The sequence below is a fragment of the Choristoneura fumiferana genome, chromosome 15, assembly GCF_025370935.1.
Source record: "Choristoneura fumiferana chromosome 15, NRCan_CFum_1, whole genome shotgun sequence".
Taxonomy (NCBI): Eukaryota; Metazoa; Arthropoda; class Insecta; order Lepidoptera; family Tortricidae; genus Choristoneura; species Choristoneura fumiferana.
The window spans coordinates 361,503-382,421 of record NC_133486.1 but is presented as its reverse complement, the minus strand read 5'-3'; the positions used below and the strand labels follow the sequence as shown (position 1 = coordinate 382,421).

The 20,919-nt window shown below is 38.1% G+C and overlaps 1 protein-coding gene across 3 annotated transcripts in view; it reads left to right on the top strand.

The window, feature by feature from the left end:
• Window positions 1–20,919, top strand: part of kek5 (leucine-rich repeat, immunoglobulin-like domain-containing kekkon 5 protein) — a 263,002-nt gene that overhangs the window by 97,953 nt on the left and 144,130 nt on the right. Inside the window, exon 2 of one of the 3 annotated variants that reach the window (XM_074098639.1) lies at window positions 15,490–15,526. The exons of the other annotated variants lie outside the window; for them this stretch is intronic. The gene's annotated coding sequence lies outside the window, so the exon portion shown is untranslated. The remainder of the gene's footprint in view (window positions 1–15,489; window positions 15,527–20,919) is intronic. 3 annotated transcript variants of the gene reach the window in all.

Here is a 20,919-nt window from a genome sequence, read left to right as displayed (position 1 = left end):
AAAAATCATACCTAGCCGTTTTTGGCTATAGCAACTCGAGTCTAAGTATTGTTAAAATATTTTGAGCTAAAGTGCTTAGCCCTTAGGAGACTGACGTACCTACCAGAATCTTACAAAGAACGTTCTACAAGCAGCGCACGTCAGTCAGAGTACCATGGGTTTTAGTGTATGTTTGAAGGCGGTCTTGCTTTTTTTATTTGGTAAAAAAACTATTATGTTTGATAACGCAGTGGACATTATCTTTGAGTAGTCGCAAGGACTGGTAACGCAGTGGTGATTTGAGTGCCAAATCGAGTCTTTTTTGTAATAAAAACAAAGGATAGAAGGGAAATCCATAATAAGCATTGAGGGCCGTGTAATGTAACACTACTAGGAAAATATTACGAGACGTTTACAAATTTTTAAAAGTCTTTATATATTTTCATCTCACTACTAATATACTAATATACCTAGATAGGTACTTAATCATGGCTGTTATTTATTGCTAAATTACCTCGACGTTCCGACCAATGCAGTGGCCGTGGTCACGAGTAGAGTCAAATATAGTTCGTGATAAAGGGTGACGCGAACGTATTTACTTACTTTTTTAGTTATAAATAAGTAAATAAATATCACGGGACAATTCACACCAATTGACCTAGTCCCAAAGTAAGCTTAGTAAAGCTTGTAGCTTAGCTTTGAGTCGCGTATCGGTCGCGTAATTTTGGTTTCATTCAAAAGTCAACTTGTATAAAACTTATTTTGCGTCGTCGCTTGTCACAAACTGGACTTTGTACAAAACTGAAAGCAGCAGAAATCGTTCGACTCACAACTCAAAAAAATTACGTCCGTTTGGCTTCACCCTAAGTCCCAAGAAATATTAGTACTCAACGTGATCCAATATGGATGCTATCCATATTTCGATCGGCGCTTATCCATATACGGTGCAACCAAACATTGACTTGGCTTATCTATGAGCTCATGCAATTAGTAAGTGCACTTTATATGACTATGACTAATATGCTGTAGCACGTGCAACCTGGTTTGAGCTAGGGCTGTCGCAAGTCGAAGCGGGTAAGGCGCTAGGGCTGTGCGTATTTTGTGCTAGATCTTGGTTAAATGTAGCAAAAATTTGTTTAAAATTGCAAATTTTTTGTATTTACTCAACTCTTAGGGCATCGTGCCTCAAATGGAAAAACGGAACCCTTGTAGGATCACTTTGTCCGTCAGTCTCTCTGTCTATCGACATCCTTTTTTTTTCAAAAACACGTGTGGAAGTATCAAGCTGCAATTAATATCAAATACTAGGTATTTAGTAGTTATTTTAGCAGTTCTTTGAGTCTGCTACCCATTGCCCCTTAAAGCAGAAAAAAAACGAACTTCTAAGTAAACGCAATCAAAAGAATTAGTCAATAAAAAAATGTTTCATTACAAATTGCGTTGCATTAAAAAACCAGTAGGCTACTTTGGGTTGTCCTAGACTAAAAACTTAGAAATAAAAAACTTGCGGCGGAAAATAAAAACACATCTCTGACACACTCTGACATCTCTATTTATTCGGACCAAACAAACAGAGACAGCATCACATTAAATTTATCAATGAGTGCTGCAACAGGCCTTAAAAATACTATTATAATACAAAGGAAAGGTCTAATTTGAATAGGCACAAAACACTTAAATCCGAAACTAATTTAATCAAACTTGAAAAAAAAATTAAAACATAGAAGAAGGAAAGATAGAAAATAATTAATTTCCACTGAAGTTCAGGGAACTGAGTGATCTGTCACAAATCTAGTTAAGTATATCCACAAACTTCTACTAACAAATTGTATCATGGACCGGCTAGACGCTTTTGACACTCGTGACAGCCCTATTTAAAGCGGCTATTCTGGTTACAAAATGGCCGCCATTCGCTATTCAGGTAACCGCGATCGCCGTAAATGTCCGAAATCAGAGGTAAATGTCGATCGGGTGTCGATGGTTTCGGAATCGATACCCGACGCTGCTAGGGTTGTCATTTGTGATTGTTTAAACTTGTAAGTTGAAACTTTATTTGTTGAATGTATGTGAAACCATTTTAAACACAAGTAGGACGCCACTTATTTCTTACATACCTATGTCGATTAAGTGGAAGGGAGTCCTGATAGTTCTTACGTAAGATCACAAATTTTAAAGTTAAGCATAAAAATTTAAATTACATAAAAATAAAAAATATTTTTACCTTATGATTGGTTATTTGGAGTCTTTGTATTTTTTTATTTCAACTCCAAATTTGTTACTTTTACGGTCATCCCGTAAAAGCCCCCGTATAATCTAAACTTTATCGATAAAATAACAGCTCTAGTACCCAAAATAAACTCAATCAGACACTGAGCAGAAGGCCTGACTAAATATAGCGAATGTAACAGGCGATCTCTGTACGGTATGTACTTACGTGCACAGAGGTCATTGAACTGCCGTATCACTAATCATTTCTTTGGAACCGACTTTAATCGGGCAAAAGGTAAAAGTTATTTAGTAAAGTTGCATGTCCACGTCAACTTGAATTAGCGGTCGGGTTTTTTACAAACTTTTATTTAATTAGTTTGTGTGTTTGTTTGCTTCAAAACTTGCAAGTTGTTTTTAGAAAAGAAAGAATGTATCTACGGTTGAAAGGCAAAATGATCTAAGCGACATTATTTGTGATATTGAGTTAATTGTACAAGATGAGATGACCCATATGTAGTACGACAATTTTAAGGGGTAGTCCTAGGCAGGCCATTTACCAAATATAGAATTTTTTCCTTAATTGCGATATTTCTGTTTAAAAAAAATATTCTCGCACTAAGACTTTTAGTTGTAGGTATAAAGGTCACAGCTCATTACAGCCACCCGGCACCCAACCAGCACCGCCTCGCCTCGAGTGGTTAGTAATCTTCATATAGATTTGTTTGGGCATGCACTCACTACATCAACGCCGTAGCGTCACCGGATCGCCTCACTCGCGAGGTTGCCACGCGCGACGGCGAGTGTACCACTCGGCAGACATAGTGACTACTAGGAAAATCGTGGACCACGCGAGGTCCACTCGTTGGCTGGTTGTCGAGACGGTGCTGATCGGGTGCCGGGTGGCTCTAATGAGCTGTGACCTTTAGTATGTGTTATTCCAGAGATTCAGCTATCTTTATACCAAATATCAACAAACACCCACAAATATCACACACATGCGCTCGCTCACGAAAACACCACAAACTTTCGCATTTACAATATTAGTAGAATTAGGAAGTAAAAGTACAAAGAAGTATAAACGATAGTGTTTCAGAGTTTTACTGCAAATTATATTTTTGAGGAATGATATTCAAGAATCGGTTCCTTGTCGTAAAAAATTAAAGCACTCACTTAGCCGACTATACTACTCGTATACCTCTACCATTTAAGTATGCTCTGTGTAAAATTCTTGCTGGAGCTACTAGGATCAAAGTACATGCTGAGCTCGTAACTCAAGAAGAATTTTTAAAATGTCACTAGTGCTTCATGGTGTAAGTTTTAATCTTTTAATAATGAACGTCGTCATGTTAAACGGTTCTGTCATCTGTTCTAGGGTTCACTACCGAAGAGGGACAGGGACATATGGAACCCTAATAATGTCGTCCGTCCGTCCTCGTCACAGGCATCTCAAGAACCGTAATATATACTCGTAGACAGCTGATATTTATACCTACATAACACGTTTATTTTCTGTTGTCGCTAATATAATCAAGAGTTAAAGTTAATGGGGTTCCAACCAATCAATATGAAATGCTCAACACGGTCGACGGGATGGCCAAGTGGTTCGAGAACCTGACTATGAAGCTTGAGGTTCCGGGTTCGATCCCCGGCCGGGGCAGTTTGTGTGAATAATACGAATGTTTGTTCTGGGGTCTTGGGTGTTTAATATGTATAAATGTATGTATTTATCTATATAAGTATGTTTATCCGTGTGTTGTACCCATATAGTACTAGCTTTGCTTAGTTTCGGACTAGGTAAATTGGTGTCAATAGTCCTATGATAACATTTATTTATTAACACTGCGTACGTTTTACTTGGAAGCAGGGCTCTACTAACATTGGATTTTTTTTGATATTTTTTTTTATTTTTTTAATTTGACTGGATGGCAAACGAGCAAATGGGTCTCCTGATGGTAAGAGATCACCACCGCCCATAAACATCTGCAACACCAGGGGTATTTCAGACGCGTTGCCAACCTAGAGGCCTAAGATGGGATACCTCACGTGCCAGTAATTTCACCGGCTGTCTTACTCTCCACGCCGAAACACAACAGTGTAAGCACTGCTGCTTCACGGCAGGATTAGCGAGCAAGATGGTGGTAGCAATCCGGGCGGACCTTGCACAAGGTCCTACCACCTGCAAAATATTAAAGCGCAAATTTTGACGTACCCAAATATTTTTATGGAAACCATGGCGTGTGAGTCACAACTACAACTCGCACTAGACCAAAATCAAAATTGCTTATTTGGCCGGTTAGTAGAAACGCTGAAAGAGAATTATTCTAACTTTAAACCGCTCTCGTGAAAGCATATAAGTACCTCTCTTTGCAGTTGGGTAAAACAGTAGGACTTTCCGAGTTGTATTACTTATCACAGGAGGCACAATATCTACAAAATGCACCTAGCGCCAAGTAACTGCAAGCTCTTCAAACTAGAATTGCGGTCAAAAGATGCCACTACCATCGGCGTTTATCTCGCACAGTTCATTGCACCCAACGGACCTCTGATAAAGAGGTCGATCGGATCAAAAGATTCAGATAAGACTGGTTCCATTCCATATTGCGATCGCGAGCGCGGCACGCGAATCGAATGGCGGCTTTTCGTGAGGTCTATGACCTAGCAATGACCGGCTCAGGCCTGAAATATCCGTTTTCCTAAAATGTATTTTTCGCAATATGTCTGCTTTTCAGAATGTCAACACGTCTTTTGCATAATGTCAGCGTCTCAAAATATCAGCTATTTAAAATTGCCTGTCTCCAAGAATGACAGTTTTTGTATAATGTTCTCTTTTCAGAAAGTGCTTATTCTCAAAATGTCTGAAACCTCAAAATATCGGCGTTCTTATAACGTTGGCATTTCAGAAGTCTTATTCCCAAAATGTCTCCACATGGTCTTCAAATTTCATCTAAACGTCATTATATGTATAATGTTATCTTCAATGCCAGTAATTTTATATTAAGAGGTATAGATATTTATGTTATCAAAGAGTAAGTATGCAAGGAATTAAACCTTTTACATTTAGAACATTGATTTGAAAATAAAGCAGACATTATGTGAAAACAAACATAACAATAGCCTATTTAAAAAAGAGAACATAACGGGAAGCAGAAATTATGGTAATGCTAATATTATAGGAATGTGAACATTATGAATAAACGACTTCCTGAGATTATACACATTTTAAATAGCAGACATTTTGAGAAAGCTGACAAAATAGAAGTGCTAACATTGTGAAAACGCAGACGTTTTGAGAATTGTAACATTTTAGGAAAACAGACATTTCAGGCTTGAGCCCAATGAGCTTGGGATGAGGTCGAGTGTAATGTTGACAATGACGATGACAAATTTAGACGGTATTTTCAATTTGCTGAATATGTAACCGGTTGTGTTGCTCCGATCTTACAATAGCAATCTATTAATGGAAGTACAGAAAGCAAATAACCTTACCAACAATAAGTTGGAAAACTCCCGACTTGGTCACTTCAAAGTTCAATATCTCAAAAACGGCACAGACACACACACACACACAGACACACTTAGAACTTATAACACCCCTCTTTTTGAGTCGGGGGTTAAAAAAACTTACATAATTAAAAATGTTTAGGAACAAAAACTATTGTAAGTGGGTATATCTATTACTTTCTTACGGGGGTTCAAGTTATTAACCGACTTCAAAAAAGGAGTTTTTTTTTTTGTTATCAATACAACGTTTTGGAATATAGAGGAAAAACAAACACTTTAATAATAAAACATTCACGAAGAATAGCCGGTCTCTAAAGTCGAAATTGAGTAAAAAAAAGAACATTTTAGAATCACAGCCATCCCAGAACATAACAGAATAATATCTATTATATTATAATTCAAAAACAAGCACAGATAAAAGAGGAAGCAATTAACCTCATAATAATTATAATAATTCATTCCAGAGTTTTCAGAGGACCGTTTTCGCGTTTGTCGTAACAAACCATTTCCTTACTGGAAATAAGGATTTAAAATATTATATTTAGTTTCGTGAAAGGGAATAATTGATCCGCTGTTCAGGGGATTAGAGAAAATCCTCAAATCCTCCTCCTCTGTCCTTGGTATTTTGGTGAAACTTGTAAAATATAGCCAAGAACCAAAAATATAGCTAACAAATCGTGGGTTCAAACCCCGGCTTGCACCTCTGAGTTTTTCGAAATTCATGTGCGGAATTACATTTGAAATTTACCACGAGCTTTGCGGTGAAGGAAAACATCGTGAGGAAACCTGTACACACCTGAGAAGCAATTCAATGGTGCGTGTGAAGTTCCCAATCCGCACTGGGCCCCGCGTGGGAACTATGGCCCAGCAGTGGGACGTATATAGGCTGGGATGATGATGATGATGATGACAAATGAAGATTTGTATATACGAATACTGATCCCGCCGCGTGTCAAAGCCTTCTAGAATAAGTCCGGGGTACAAGACGCATAATCCATCGTTTAGCCCCAACAAAGCCAATTAAAGCATCCGGATTCCTATTTCCAAGGAACGTCCGTGGCCCTACACTACGAAATACAAAATTCAAACTTCGTATATCTTCTCGTCGCGCTGACGCTAATATTCATTACGAGAGTGAGAGAGACGGTACGATGCGAACTTAGATTTTAGGATTTCGTTGTAGCCACCCCGAACGGGGTGGGCTCAGTGGGCTCAGAGTGACACAGGCGGTGACGATGGAGGTCGTACCGTGACAAGATTATTTCCACAAAATGGATCTGCGACAAACTAGTTGGCGCTAATATTGTCTCCGCTGAACCGACCGACGTTAAGGAGCCACGTCGTGTTTGGTGCTCGCTCAACCGTTTGAGGACAGGAGTTGGTCACTGTTGGTCAAATTTAAAAGCACAAATATCATAAAAAAATGTTCCAGCTGTTCTTGAGTTATAAATGGTGTAACTAACACGACTTTGTTTTTATTTAAATATCGTCCCCTTACGACCAGAATCGCTTAAAGTCACTTTTGGGCAAAACTGAGTTAAGTATATCGTTAGAATGTACTTTCCAAGATCTACATGCTGTTGAAACCCGTTTTACTGTACGATACTCCAATACCGAGTTACGTTTTTCTTAAGCTCACTTAAAGCCGATTTTTAAGAAAATCAACAGCCAAAAACAACTACGCGTTGGTTAAACAGCATTTTTTTTTATTTTACAACAGCAAAAATATTTTAATGTCAAACAAGCGATTTTGGAATGTTAAGATTTCAATAAAAATGCAATTTGAGTACTGCCTAAAAGTGCTAAAATAATGTTAGTAGGTTTCGCCTGTTGAGCATTACTTTATATTTCAATTATTGCAACAGCGAAAACAAACTAAATATAATATAGGCGATATTGCTTGTAACAATGTTTGCTTCGACCATAAGAAGCGCTACAGCCAAAATCGCTTAAGTATCGCTTAGACGTTTCGCGCTGTATTGTAAAGTAGTGTGCACTTTGTGTAGGCTAGCTTAGTCGGTTCGTACACGCTTGAAAGCACGATTCATAATAAGTAATTTTTAAAAACTTATTTAGGTAATTATAGATCTGTTCACTAACGAAAGTCTGCCCCTCCACATTCTATAATTGTAATTGTACCTAAACGTATCCGTACGACAAGTCTATGTGTGCGTAGCTCGAACTTGTCCTCGTGGCTTCAGTCGCAAGCGTACCGTCAGTCACGCACACTAAGACTAAGACAATGTGTAAGTACTTAAGAGGTTTTCTCGTGTACATTAATAATTAGCTGTGGAGGGGCGCGCCTTCGTGAGTGAACAGATCTATGTATAACAGCGATTCACTTGCCGTAATTTAACAGTGTTTTTCTTTCAGGTGACGATAAGGAGCATGGATATTCAGGTTTCGATGAACTAAATAAGCCGCGTATCCACTAGAGGCAGCCTCGGGCCGAGCGGCTGCCTCGCTCCGAGGCCGCGCAAGTGGAGACGCTGCCAAAGGCACGGCTCAGACTGAGGCTCCTTTGAGCACGGTCAAAAAACCGACAAAATATGGCTCGGCTCGCGGTGCTCGGCCTGAGGCTGCTCTAATGGATACGCGGCTATAGAAAAACATATAACCAGATCCAACAGACCGTCAAAATGAACCGTGATTGTCATTTAGATAACCTACTTATTTACTACTTCGTATCGTAGGTACGTCGTATCAATGAAAAGCTTATCACGGCATAAAACATTTACGTAGTCACACATTTTCATTGTTCTTGGCTTAGGTAATATTAATTATCCATGGCTGGTTTGAGTAGCCACAGCTAAGACAAGCAGTGATGAAGAAGAAGACTGATGATTATTACCATTAAGGTTATTTTTCATCACTGCTTGTCTCAGCTGTGACTACGTCCGGCACACGCTCAATAACGTCTTCATCACAGGCCAGTGCAACCAGCCATGGTGAATCTCCGGTATAACATTTTTTTTGTAAAAAGTCATTAAATCTTTATTTTTTAGCTGCGCTTATTGGCAGTGGATTAGTGTATAGCTTTTTAATGCAGGTAGTTTAAATTCCTCTACTGAAAGAGGTTCAACAGAGTTTGGATTCGATTTTCTGTTGCCTTGTCTTGTTCGACGGTTGGTTTGCAAAGTTACAGGCCTGGTATCAAAACTCAAAAAGTCAGACGACATGTCGTAATTGATAAAAATATACCTATACAAATATTAAGCCAAGAACAATGAAAATGTGTGACAACGTAAATGTTTTATGCCGTGATAAGCTATTCAATGATACGACGTACCTACGATACGAAGTAGTAAATAGTAGGTATCTAAATGACACTCGCGGTTCAGTTCGACGGTCTGCTGGATCTGGTTATACCTATGTTTTTCTATTTAGTTCATCAAAACCTGAATATCCATGCTCGTTATCGTTTTGATGAAGAAGAAGACTGATGGTTATTACCATTACGGTTCTTTTTTCATGACTGTTTCAGTGGTTACTTTGAGCCTTGAGACGCTAAGTGCCTTTTTATTAAAATGTTTGAATAAAATATGTTTTTTGTTGTATGCATGTAATCAAAAGTTCCATAATTAAATGTATTAAGCAGCACATATGATATTAAAGGAATAACGTAATATATCTCACATATACTAGAAATATACTACTATATTTAAGACTTTAGCTCGCTAGTTTTCATTTATTTATATTTTTGGGCTATTTGGTACCTATTTGTTGAAATAGATTGATGGAACTCTTTCGAAAAATACAAGTTATATGTCTTTGAATGATAAAAACAAAACAGAATAATGCTACATTGCATATAAGATAGAAAAACAGAAAAAAAGCCTAGAGTCAAAACATCTTAGAAATATTTTGCACTTTTAAGCGCGCTTAAGAGGTAAATTCCGATTTGTTTACAGCCAATACCTCTTATTTGCGCTGAGACTTAACTAAAAACTTAAATTGTATAAAACATGTAAGCATTTTAACACTGTATTCGGCGAAAAATGCTTCAATTATGGACTTAAAATGATAGTTTATCCAATATATCTGCGTAAACTTGCTAGTTTAGAAGATAAAAAAAAACGTGTCTACAGGCAAAATCGCTTATCTGCAGTACCTTTTGAAGAAAAGCCCTATTTTAACCTACTCGGCGCGAGTATAGAGTAAATAACATAGCCCTATCCTATTAAGGGATAAATTATCTAAATAGAAACACAGAGACGTTTTTAGTATAACTAGCTTTTATAGGTTTTTAGAGCATGCAAACCTTTAAATGCGTTTTTCTCGAAACTACATTTCATGCAGATAAGCGATTCTGGTTGTAAGGGGACGATATGTAATGTACTGTACTAAAATAGGTAGGTAGTAGGTATGGAATTGATTTTTCTTTAACTTTTTTTATTATGTTTTTAGGTAGTGTTTTGCTTATTGTCAGCACACTAACCATTTCCTTCTTCAAGGTGAGGACCGAAAACCAGCAGCTCTGCTGAGTCCTTTACCTCTTCACAAATTATGTTTATCTGTTTCTTTTTTGTATTTTGTTATGTTATATTTTTTTGCTTTGTGAATAAATATTCTTTTTTTTATTTATTTTTTTTACTGTGCCACCTTCGAAAAAGTGGGATTGGAGTGAAAGCGGATCGTGCAAATGTGGTCTTCTGTAACAGACAGTGCGCCATATCGTGCTGGAGTGCCTCCTAACAAGATACGGAGGGAAAATAGAAGACTTCAAACCCTCACGAGCGAAGCAGCAGAATACCTTAGGAATGTAAATTTGAGTTATGATTTGAGTGTAATTTGCAAGCCATACGATAAATAAATAAATAACTGCAAAAACATTAGATAATAATATTCAATTTTTATAATGTCTCTGTACTGCTTTTGGTGATCAATAAAGAATATTTGTATTGTATTGTATTGTATAATACGTAGATATAAATCATTTAACATTGTTAAACATGTGACTTCTATCTCTATGGTGGTGATCATTTATGCAATACTAGCTCTGACTGTTACCCGCGACTACTTCTGGAAAGCGCGCGAACTTTTTTTTTTTTTATTCGACTGGATGGCAAACGAGCAAGTGGGTCTCCTGATGGTAAGAGATCACCACCGCCCATAAACATCTGCAACACCAGGGGTATTGCAGACGCGTTGCCAACCTAGAGATCTAGATGGGATACCTCACGTGCCAATAATTTCACCGGCTGTCTCACTCTCCACGCCGAAACACAACAGTGCAAGCACTGCTGCTTCACGGCAGGATTAGCGAGCAAGATGGTGGTAGCAATCCGGGCGGACCTTGCACAAGGTCCTACCACCTGCAACTAACTAACTATGCTACTTTCCGGGTTAAATTATTTCCGGGTTAAAAATGCTATTTATATGTTAGTGTGATTAATCTATGCAAAGCAAAGACATAAAGGCTACAGTGAATTGGCTGTTACTGAACCAGTGAGATACCGTATAACTTTACTTGCCCGAATTTCACTTGCCATATCAACGTTTGCCATAAAATATATAGAACCGCGCTGTTTTCAGGATTTTTTTTAATGTCATCTTATATAATGCAGTAGGTTAGGTTAGTTTAATATAAACTCTGATTATACTATTTCAGAAATAAATTACTTTATGGCCATTAAAAATTATGGAAAACGATACATTATGGCATAAAAAATTCGGGCAAACGATAGAGAACTGTGAGATACACCTTTGGCCTCATTTGCATTTATCATCAAGTGAGATAGGGATCTTGATTATCGTTTTCTATAATTTTGAACCCTGTCAATCATGGTCAGTGTCATGTAAAAATAAGACAGACTCAAATTATTAAATCACAGAGCCACTTTTTTTGTGAATACATATATAAGTTTATGGGCGGTGGTGATCTCTTACCATCAGGAGACCCACTTGCTCGTTTGCCATCCAGTCGAATAAAAAAAAAAAAGTACTTCACTGAACTCCTAATTTCGATTAAGTCAAGTAATTTGGCGCACAGATATTTCCGATAGTATCATTTCTAGATCACTAAGCTTCGTACGAATGCCTTCGTGTTTCTAAACCTCGGCTAGCGTATTAACAGAAATTCAGCGAGGAAATGCAGCCAGCTTTTTGGGCACACTGCCCAACGGCGGTCGTTTGTGAAATGTCGGTTAAATTCGTTCTTATGTACTTTATAGGTTACATTAGACCAGTTTGACAAGAGCATGTAACAATCATCATCTTGTCAGCCGTAGGACGTCCACTAAAATAACTTCGACGTTTCCATCACACTGCAACGGCTGTGGTCACGAGTCGCCTGCAGTGTTGATTATCTCGTTGTTAGGGTTTGTGAAACTTATTCTAACATGTATGGCATAAACTTTTTTAACAAAATAATTACCTGGCATAAAATATACTTTGCGAATTAATTCGCATAATTTTATATAACAAAATCATTGCGCTATTTCCCCAATCAGGTTAGGCTATGTTAGCAATGCGACTCCACACAGCGTTTCGTTTAAACGCAATTATGCTATATGCGTTTTGGGAATATGATAATTATGCTAAACTATACAATGCGATACGAGATTATGCCAAAAAAGGTATAACCTTCACTCATTCAATTCATTCCTGTCAACTTGTAAGTGTAAGTTTGTAGGTACGTGAAGTTCAACGTGACATCTACTTCCACAGTCTCAACTAGTGTGGCCAAGTTCACGGCAGAATGGCAAAGTTACTACAAACTACATACTATGAAACTACTTCGATATAAGCGCGCCCCACGTATCTCCAATAAAGCTGCACAATAGCTTTATTAGACCAATCATAACTTACGAGGCACCGAACTCTGGCCAATTAAAACTAGTGTGTTGGTCCGCGGTGTCGTCCGAGCGGTAGTGTATTGGGGAATGAAGGAGAATGTTGAGTTATTTATTTATTTGATATGATACTAGTTAAGATTGGTTTTTTGGAATCTTTTTGTATTTTTTTATTTCAATTCCAAATTTTTGTTACTTTCACGGTCATCCCGTAAAACCTATATCGAAAATACAAACTGAAATATAGATGCACAGAAAAATAAGACCAGCGCTGGGAATCGAATCCAGGTCCTCGGCATTCCGTGCCGTGTGCTATACCGCTACAGCGCAGCGGCAGAGCACCGCTACAGAGCATCTATATTTCAGTTTGTATTTTCGATATGATACTAGTTGCCCGTGATGAATTCATTTAACGCTATCCCTCTAGACCTATGTTATTTTCCGGGTTAAAATCTTATGTGCTTAAAATTACTAAATCAAACGGTTCGCGACGCCACCAGCCAGCAACGTTCCGACTCTCTAACGTCCTTGCTAGGGTGTCAAAGTACATACCATTTTTTTTCTCAATTGTTTCAGTAGTTTATGCTGAGTGGGGGCCTATTTAGCGTCATGTATGTCTTTATTTGTTCTATGTTTGTTTTATGGCGCTAAATAAATGTATTTTATTTCTTTTTTCTTTTATTTATTTGATTTTAATTTTTAAGTTACTCATATAGCCTTTACTGTAACTACAATCTATTTCTACGAATATTTACATCTCTGACCTCGACCTTAGATTACCTAAGCCGTATAACGTAACCGGAGACTTTTCTCAGGACGTTTTAGCTTTCTTTCCATTCAAGACGTCCATTACACGCCCACTCGACCCGTCCTAAACCAACACTTCACCAATCGTACGATCGACTCACATAATGAAGGTTCTGGCAAACAACGTGATGAAGGCGGATCAAATTTAGCATTCATTCATCCAGCTATATACATCCCACTGCTGGGCACAGGAGTACAATACAATACACATACAATACAATAACTCTTTATTGCACACCAATACAGTAAACAGTACAGAGAAAACAAGTATATACATAGAGATTTAGAGTAATGAGAGGGCTTGGGAAGTAGTTCCCACGCGGGCCCAATGCGGATCGGGAACTTCACACGCACCATTGAATTGCTTTGCAGGTTTGTACAGGTTTCTTTCACCGTAAAGTAAGATAAGTTTATCGACTGTCTCTCCGTCAAGACCCTTTTTTTCAGGAACGCGTGGAACTATCAAGATTAAATTAATATTAAATACTCAGGTCTGCTACCCGTTGAAGAAGTGCAAAAATTATACTTCTTAGTCTACCCAATTTAGAGATAAATTCATAAAAAAAGCGAGACATGGAGAGAAAAAAAGAAATGGAAAATGATATTCACCAAAATTATACAGGGTGTCTCTGATCATAGGGTTTTCAATTCAAGGTTTGATTCTACTCACAAAACTAAGCTACTTTTGTTTTGTAACATTTTCGAGAAACTTAAATTTAGATCATTTATTGATCTATCGGACATGGCGGTGTTATCGTTGTCTCTTAGGGAATTTTTGACATTTATTTGACATCTCTAAGATAAACATTTATCAATGTGCCGTCAATTTAGTATTGTATCGCATACATTGAAAATTACATTTAATTTTATGAAAAAAAAATCGGGCAAGTGCGAGTCGGACTCGCGCACCGAGGGTTCCGTACACATTTATAGGTATGTAAACGGGAATCGCAGAGCAGAGCGCTGCTCTTAAGCAAAACGTACGCAGTGTGGGGTCAGATTATATTGGTCATTGATATTTACAGACACACATAAAAAATCGAGATTTTCCGACTTTTCTAGTTGGTTGTATTATAATAGCTACCTTCATACCAAATTTCAAGATTCTGAGTTCACGGGAAGTTTCGAAAATTTGCGGAAATTTGCAGCATAAACGGCTGCATCTTTTCATTGCGTTGGCTTAGTAGAAGTTTGATTTTTTCACAGCTCCAAGGGACCTCAGTATTTGATATAAATTTCAGCTTGATACCTCCCGACGCGTTCCCGAGAAAAAGGGTCTTGACAGACAGACGGACAAAAAGTGGTCCTATAAGAGTTCCGTTTTTTCCTTTCGAGGTACGGAACCCTAAAAATGAAATTAACAGTGATCATATTTTAAAAAAGTAGCTCAATTATGCGAGTAGAATCGAACCCTAGATTTAAAACCCCATGGTTAGTGACTCTCTGTATACTTACCTGCACTAAAATTGTAAACATCAGTTTTCATTGTTCTTGAGTATACCAAATGGCCCTGCCACCGTGGGAACCGCACGTGTCCCCAACAGAGTAGTAATTAATGCCCAAGCATGCCCCTAGTAATTATGTGCATTGAAACAGCCCTTTCATTAAGGTGTCCGTCCAATGGGCCGGGGAGATTTATCGGTGCTCGTGGACGCGGGCCTTAGGCTTTGTCCCGGGTTTTGATTGGTTAAATATCATCATCATCGCAGCCTATAAAGGTCCCACTGCCGGGCCTCCTCAGAATGAGAGGGCTACAACCGTAGTTCCCGTGTGGGCCCAAGACGGATTGGGTACTTCACACACTCTGAATTGCTTCACAGGTTTGCGAGCCCGGGCTTGAACTCACGATCCTCTGCTTGAGAGACCACAACAGCTTTTTACCTACGTATATCTTACTAATATTATAGTATACTTCTATATAGTTTCTAGGGATGGATGTTAGTGCTGTATATGTTAGTAATGTTATATTATAGGTCTAATTAATTTGCTGTATATATATGCATATATGTATTTTTGTTTTTAGTTTTTCCTGTCCATTCATTACCGCCATTCTACTTCTAACGTATTTGCTTTAGTTTATATATATCATGTACTTATGTGATTGTCTGGAAGAGATCGCTCTGAAGCGATGAGACCGCTTATTGTCTAACCTGCTTTTGTCTTTTTCCATAATTTTAACATAAACTTATTTCTGTTCCAGATGATCTCGGCTGTTCATAGGATTGCTTAAATTTAAGGTATGTGAGTTTAACATACTGCTTTTACAGGCTAACTAAAGGATTTAGAAATACTAGGGCTAAAAGTTAAGAAGTCAATAAGGATCACATAAATGTAGATAAAATACCAAAAAAAACCTAATTCGGGCATTCTAATTCATCTGTGCACCCGTCTAGTTACCGTTTCACTGTTTAGGGTTCGTATCCAAATGGCAAAAAACGGAACCCTTATGGATCGTCAATGTCTGTCTGTCTGTCTGTCCGTATGTCACAGCCACTTTTTTTCCGAAACTATAAGAACTTTACTGTTGAAACTTGTTAAGTAGATGTATTCTGTGGACCGCATTAAGATTTTCACTCAAAAATAGAAAAAAAAAACAATACATTTTTGGGGTTCCCATACTTATACTTAGAACTCGGATAGATACCGTGGATAGGTCTTCAAAAATGATATTGAAGTTTGCGCGAGAGACACTTCCAAAGTGCTAAATTTTGTCCTCTCCCCCCCCCCCCGAAACTTCTAAAAATAGAGAATGATATAACTAAAAAATATATATATGACGTACATTACCTACCATGCAAACTTCCACCGAAAATTGGTTTGAACGAGATCGAGTAAATAAGTAGTTTTTTTTTATATACGTCATAAAATCGTAAAGTAAAGAAACTTTTAATATGTTACTTGCTGCTACGGAACCCTTCATGGGCGAGTCCGACTCGCACTTGGACGCTTTTTTTCTGCAAAAACGACGTAGTAATTGGATTAAGTACACAAATCTAGAAAAAAGATGGCAGCCATTATCTCATTCATCTGTGCACTCAAGTCTGATTACCGTGGCACTAGTGCGAAAAAAGCGGCACGGTAATTAGACTACTTCACAAATGAATGAGTGAGAATGAGAATGGCTGGTAAAATTTGGGGCTTTCTATGAGAATCGTTACTTAAAAAGTAAATTTAAAGATGTATGACTTGCTTCCGTTGACAGTACTGATCTCATAGTAAACAACTGCTCGCCTTGTATAACTTAAGTTTAACATAAGTTCGGAAAAACCGGATCTCAGCTGAGTGCGCTCGAATATTTATGGCCCTGCTGTTAACTCTCAGTTGTATATGTTTTTCCTCGTTACACAGCATAAGTTACAGCTACAGCACTGGAGAAAACCTGACCTTTTTTTTAACCCCCGACGCGGACGTAATAACCTAACCAACACATAGTTGAAAACCCCGACTTTGTCGCTTTAAAGTTCAATATACAAAAAACGGCTGAACCAATTTTGATTAAACATATCATCATCATCATCATCATCAGCCCGAAGACGTCCACTGCTGGACAAAGGCCTCCCCTTAGAACGCCACAATGAACGACAACTTGCCACTTGCATCCACCGGTTTCCCGCACTCTCACGATTAAACATATATTACCTAGGAACCATCGCTAGAAATCCTACTTTTTTAAAAAACCGCATTCAAATCGATTCACATAGTGGTTAAACTTATAACATTCTCTTTTGGCGTCGGGGGTTAAAAAGAGGGGTGTTATAAGATTGTAACTTTTTCTATTAGCATGTGGACGAACATGTCGCTCCGTATCGGTCTAGTCAGCCAAAAGTCATTGTGCACAGGCAACACGCCAAAAATTCGTCTGAAACATAAGCGTAGGCCTGATAATAAGTCTGTGGCGTCGTAGCTCTCAAATGGACGGGCTGATTTTGATGCGGTTTTTTCACGTGCAAGCGAGTTTCCTTGCGGTGGGTCTTAGCTATGTTTCATTAAAATTGGTAAGCCCTTTTTGACATATTGAACTTTAAGTGACAATACCGTGGGTTACTTTTCTAATTTGGCTAAGATATGGTTAAATAATATGTTAATAAATAAACAGGATTTTAGAACACGTTCATAATTTTTCGTATACATAATACCTGCCCCGAACGGGGATTGAACGTGGGACCTTTAGCTTATCGTTACTAATATTATAAATGCGATAGAAACTCAGCAGTGGCAATAAAAATACACATAATGTACAAAATTCAACTGTCTATCTATTACGGTTCTTGACACACAGTGGCTGATAGATGTACAGACAGACAGCGTAGCGACATTATAGGTTCCGTTTGTTGCCCGACTAGTACCACAAAAAGCGATAAACGACACATGTTTCGTTAACACCCGCTGTGATCAGCACGCGCGTTTTTAACTCTTAAAACTAGCATCTTCTTCAGAAATACTCTGCAATCGAGTTCATTTTTTTTTGTAAAAAGCTAACGTCCCTCAAAGTGTCGGGTTATCAACTTATCGCATAGTTTTTATTCTCTTAGAAGTGTGACCGTTAAGAGTGCCATCCTTTTTGCCCTTTTCAATCCATTAACTCGCTCGGTTCTGTTTTTTTTCCGACTTAATGGGCGTGTGTGAACAATTTTTGTGAAATCGCCTGCGAAAAATGCTTCTGACGTATGCCTCTGTTTATAGGTATTTACACTAGTACCTGTACTTGCGGATTCCTTCGCGTAAAGCTTAGGTCTATGGTAGTTGAAATAAATTCCAGGATTTTACTGATTCCCACAGGCTAAATTGTTGTAGGTCAGACACGCTCTATAAAATGTATGTTTAAAATATTCCGTGCGACAAAAAGGGACAGCAAACAAGTGGTTAGAACGAGTTCGGAAGGTAGGACATCAAAGAGATTAAGCTTAAAAGAAATCGCGACTATTGAGTGGTTTAAACAATTTAAAATAAAAACGTTTGGATAACTTCGACACCAAACAAGCACTTGAGCACTAAAGTTTCGTCACACGAAATAGTTTAACCCCCGTTCTACCATCATTGATTAAATTTATTGACGGATAAATGTGATGCCGTCTCTGTCTGTTTTTGTTCAAATAGACGGAGACGGCATCACTTTTATCCGTCAAATAAAATTAATCAATGGGTGCTGAAACAATCCTATATTTATTTCATCATCATCATGTCAGCCGAAAGAATTCCACTGCTGGACATAGGCCTCCCCAAGGCTCTCACTCAGACCGGTCTTGTGCTTTCGCGTCCACCGCGATCCCGCGATCTTAACCAAGTCGTCGCTCCATCTTGTTGGAGGCCTACGACAGCTCGTCTCTCGTCCGCGACGCCATTCGAGAACCTTCTCACCCCATCGGCCATCAAAATTTTATATAATTTCCAACAAAATGTCAACTTGGTTCATTCATTCAACAAAGCCACTCTATTAATAATTAATCTGAGTTTCGGCTACAAATAGCAAACCACCATTAGATATCTTACTTAAATATACAATAACGACACATGTTGTCCCCCATTGAACGTGCCGAAAATAAAGTTATTTTTTGTCCGTGATTATAGTTTACGAAAATAAACCGCTCAGTCCAACTAAAGTTAGTAACAAGTAAATGATTTACAGTAATTAGTCTAAGAACGTACGTGCTGATGAATGTTTTATTCTTCGAGGGCAAGTTAGAAGAGGCCAGCGGATCACTGCATATTAAAATTTTCAGGGTCATTTATTCGAGCATTCAATTTAAATTGATTCAAAGTGGGTACATTTTTCTGGCATGGTATAAGATTCTCTTACAGTTTTCAGTTATTATTACAGCTCATTCATATAAATTTTACATGAAACTCGGGGCGGTTAAAAACGCTCAAGATGATCGACCCTTACATTTGCATTACCTTGGTATTGTGTCGCAGTTTACCACGCAGCCATCCAAAGGACAGAGGTAGAAGCAGTCATGCAAAAAGCATTCCTCGCAACACATCCTCACACATTCTTGGTGGAGACGCAGCCTGATTCTCTATCTCAGGGTTTCTCAATTATGGCTCCACGTACCTGTTAAAGTTTCTAGACGACAGCGAACCCCCTCCCCCTGGCTGTTGGAGAAACTAAGTTAAAATATATGTTGTAGTTATTTATTTCAATAAAAGGTTACAAATATAAGTAAGAATCGTCTTGCCAACGAAAATACAAAATGAAACAAACACAAAAATAAAAAACAAATAAGTAAGTAACAATTTGGAGTTAAAAATACAAAAGACTCAAAAACCAATCTTAATCATCTTGCCAGTCTTGCAGCCACCATCACGTAAACCTTGTCGCGAACCCCCTACTGTCGAATAGCGAACCCCTAGGGGTTCGCGTACCCCACTTTGAGAAACCCTGCTCTATCTGTTGGACAATTTAAAACTTCCATATCTTCGTTGTTTTTAAGATATCAAAAAATTCTTTCACTACTCGCTTTGTCAAACAATAAAGATACAATACAATAACTCTTTATTGCAAACCAACACAGTAAGCAGTTCAGAAATACAAGTATATACATAGAGATTTCCTAAGGTAAGCAATAGGCGGCCTTATCGCTTCAGAGCGATCTCTTCCAGGCAACCTTTACAATGGACAAAAGTAAGGAATAAATTTTAGTAAGTGGTGAAATTACAGTAGAATTAGAGCATAAAACTAACACATACAAAACATACACAACAAATGTAAACAGATCGATAGGTAGATAGAATAACAACATATAAATAAGCGAATTATAACATTCATACGCAAGATGACAGATAGTGCTCTCTAAGCATAGACTTAAAGATAGGCAATGACTTTGCGCGCCTCAAGTCTATCGGTCGGTAAGGAGAAATAAAAGGTAGGGTATTGAAAAAAAAAATGCTTGCTCAAGTCAGATCGCTAATCGCTCATAGCCTTACCCACGACACACGTAGCGTCTTTAACCTAACTTATCTTGTTCGGCTGATGTATCGTCCCGTAAACTGCACAACTACTGTAACTCATTTAAACTCCAGTTTAGTAATTGTAGATTTAAGACGGGCGTACCGGTGCCATTTGCTTATTAGTTGAGTGGTTGCGGGCAGTTGTTGTTATTCAAGGGCAAGTTGATACCGAGAATGAGAAAATTTCGTTTCGACCAAACGACCGGATCGACCAAGACAAGTCAAGTCAAAGACTTAGGACTGGTTTGGTTGCTTTAAACATTTGGCAACTTTTTTAGATTCTGTAGGGGGGGGGGGGGCACATGTTTATGCTATTAACAACACACACGGGTTGAAGAATTTCATGTATACAATACAAATAGTCTGCGAAATTTTCTGCGAATTAGATGTGTTTTCGCTTACCTGAGTCTACTTACGCTTCGATAAACCTATCTCTAACTAAACACACGCTCAGTTTAAACATAACGTAATTTCGCAAACTAAGCTTATGAAATGAGAACATTGGATATACCTTGTTAAACAAGGTATGTGCATCTTATATGTTAAAACGACAAGGTTTTTCCTAATAATATTTGCTGAAACAACAGTCCGAGCAATTCGATTCGAAGAACTTTGCCTTGTATGTTTATTTGACTCACGAAATTGAGACTTGTTTTTGTTTTCCGACTGACGTGTACCTAAA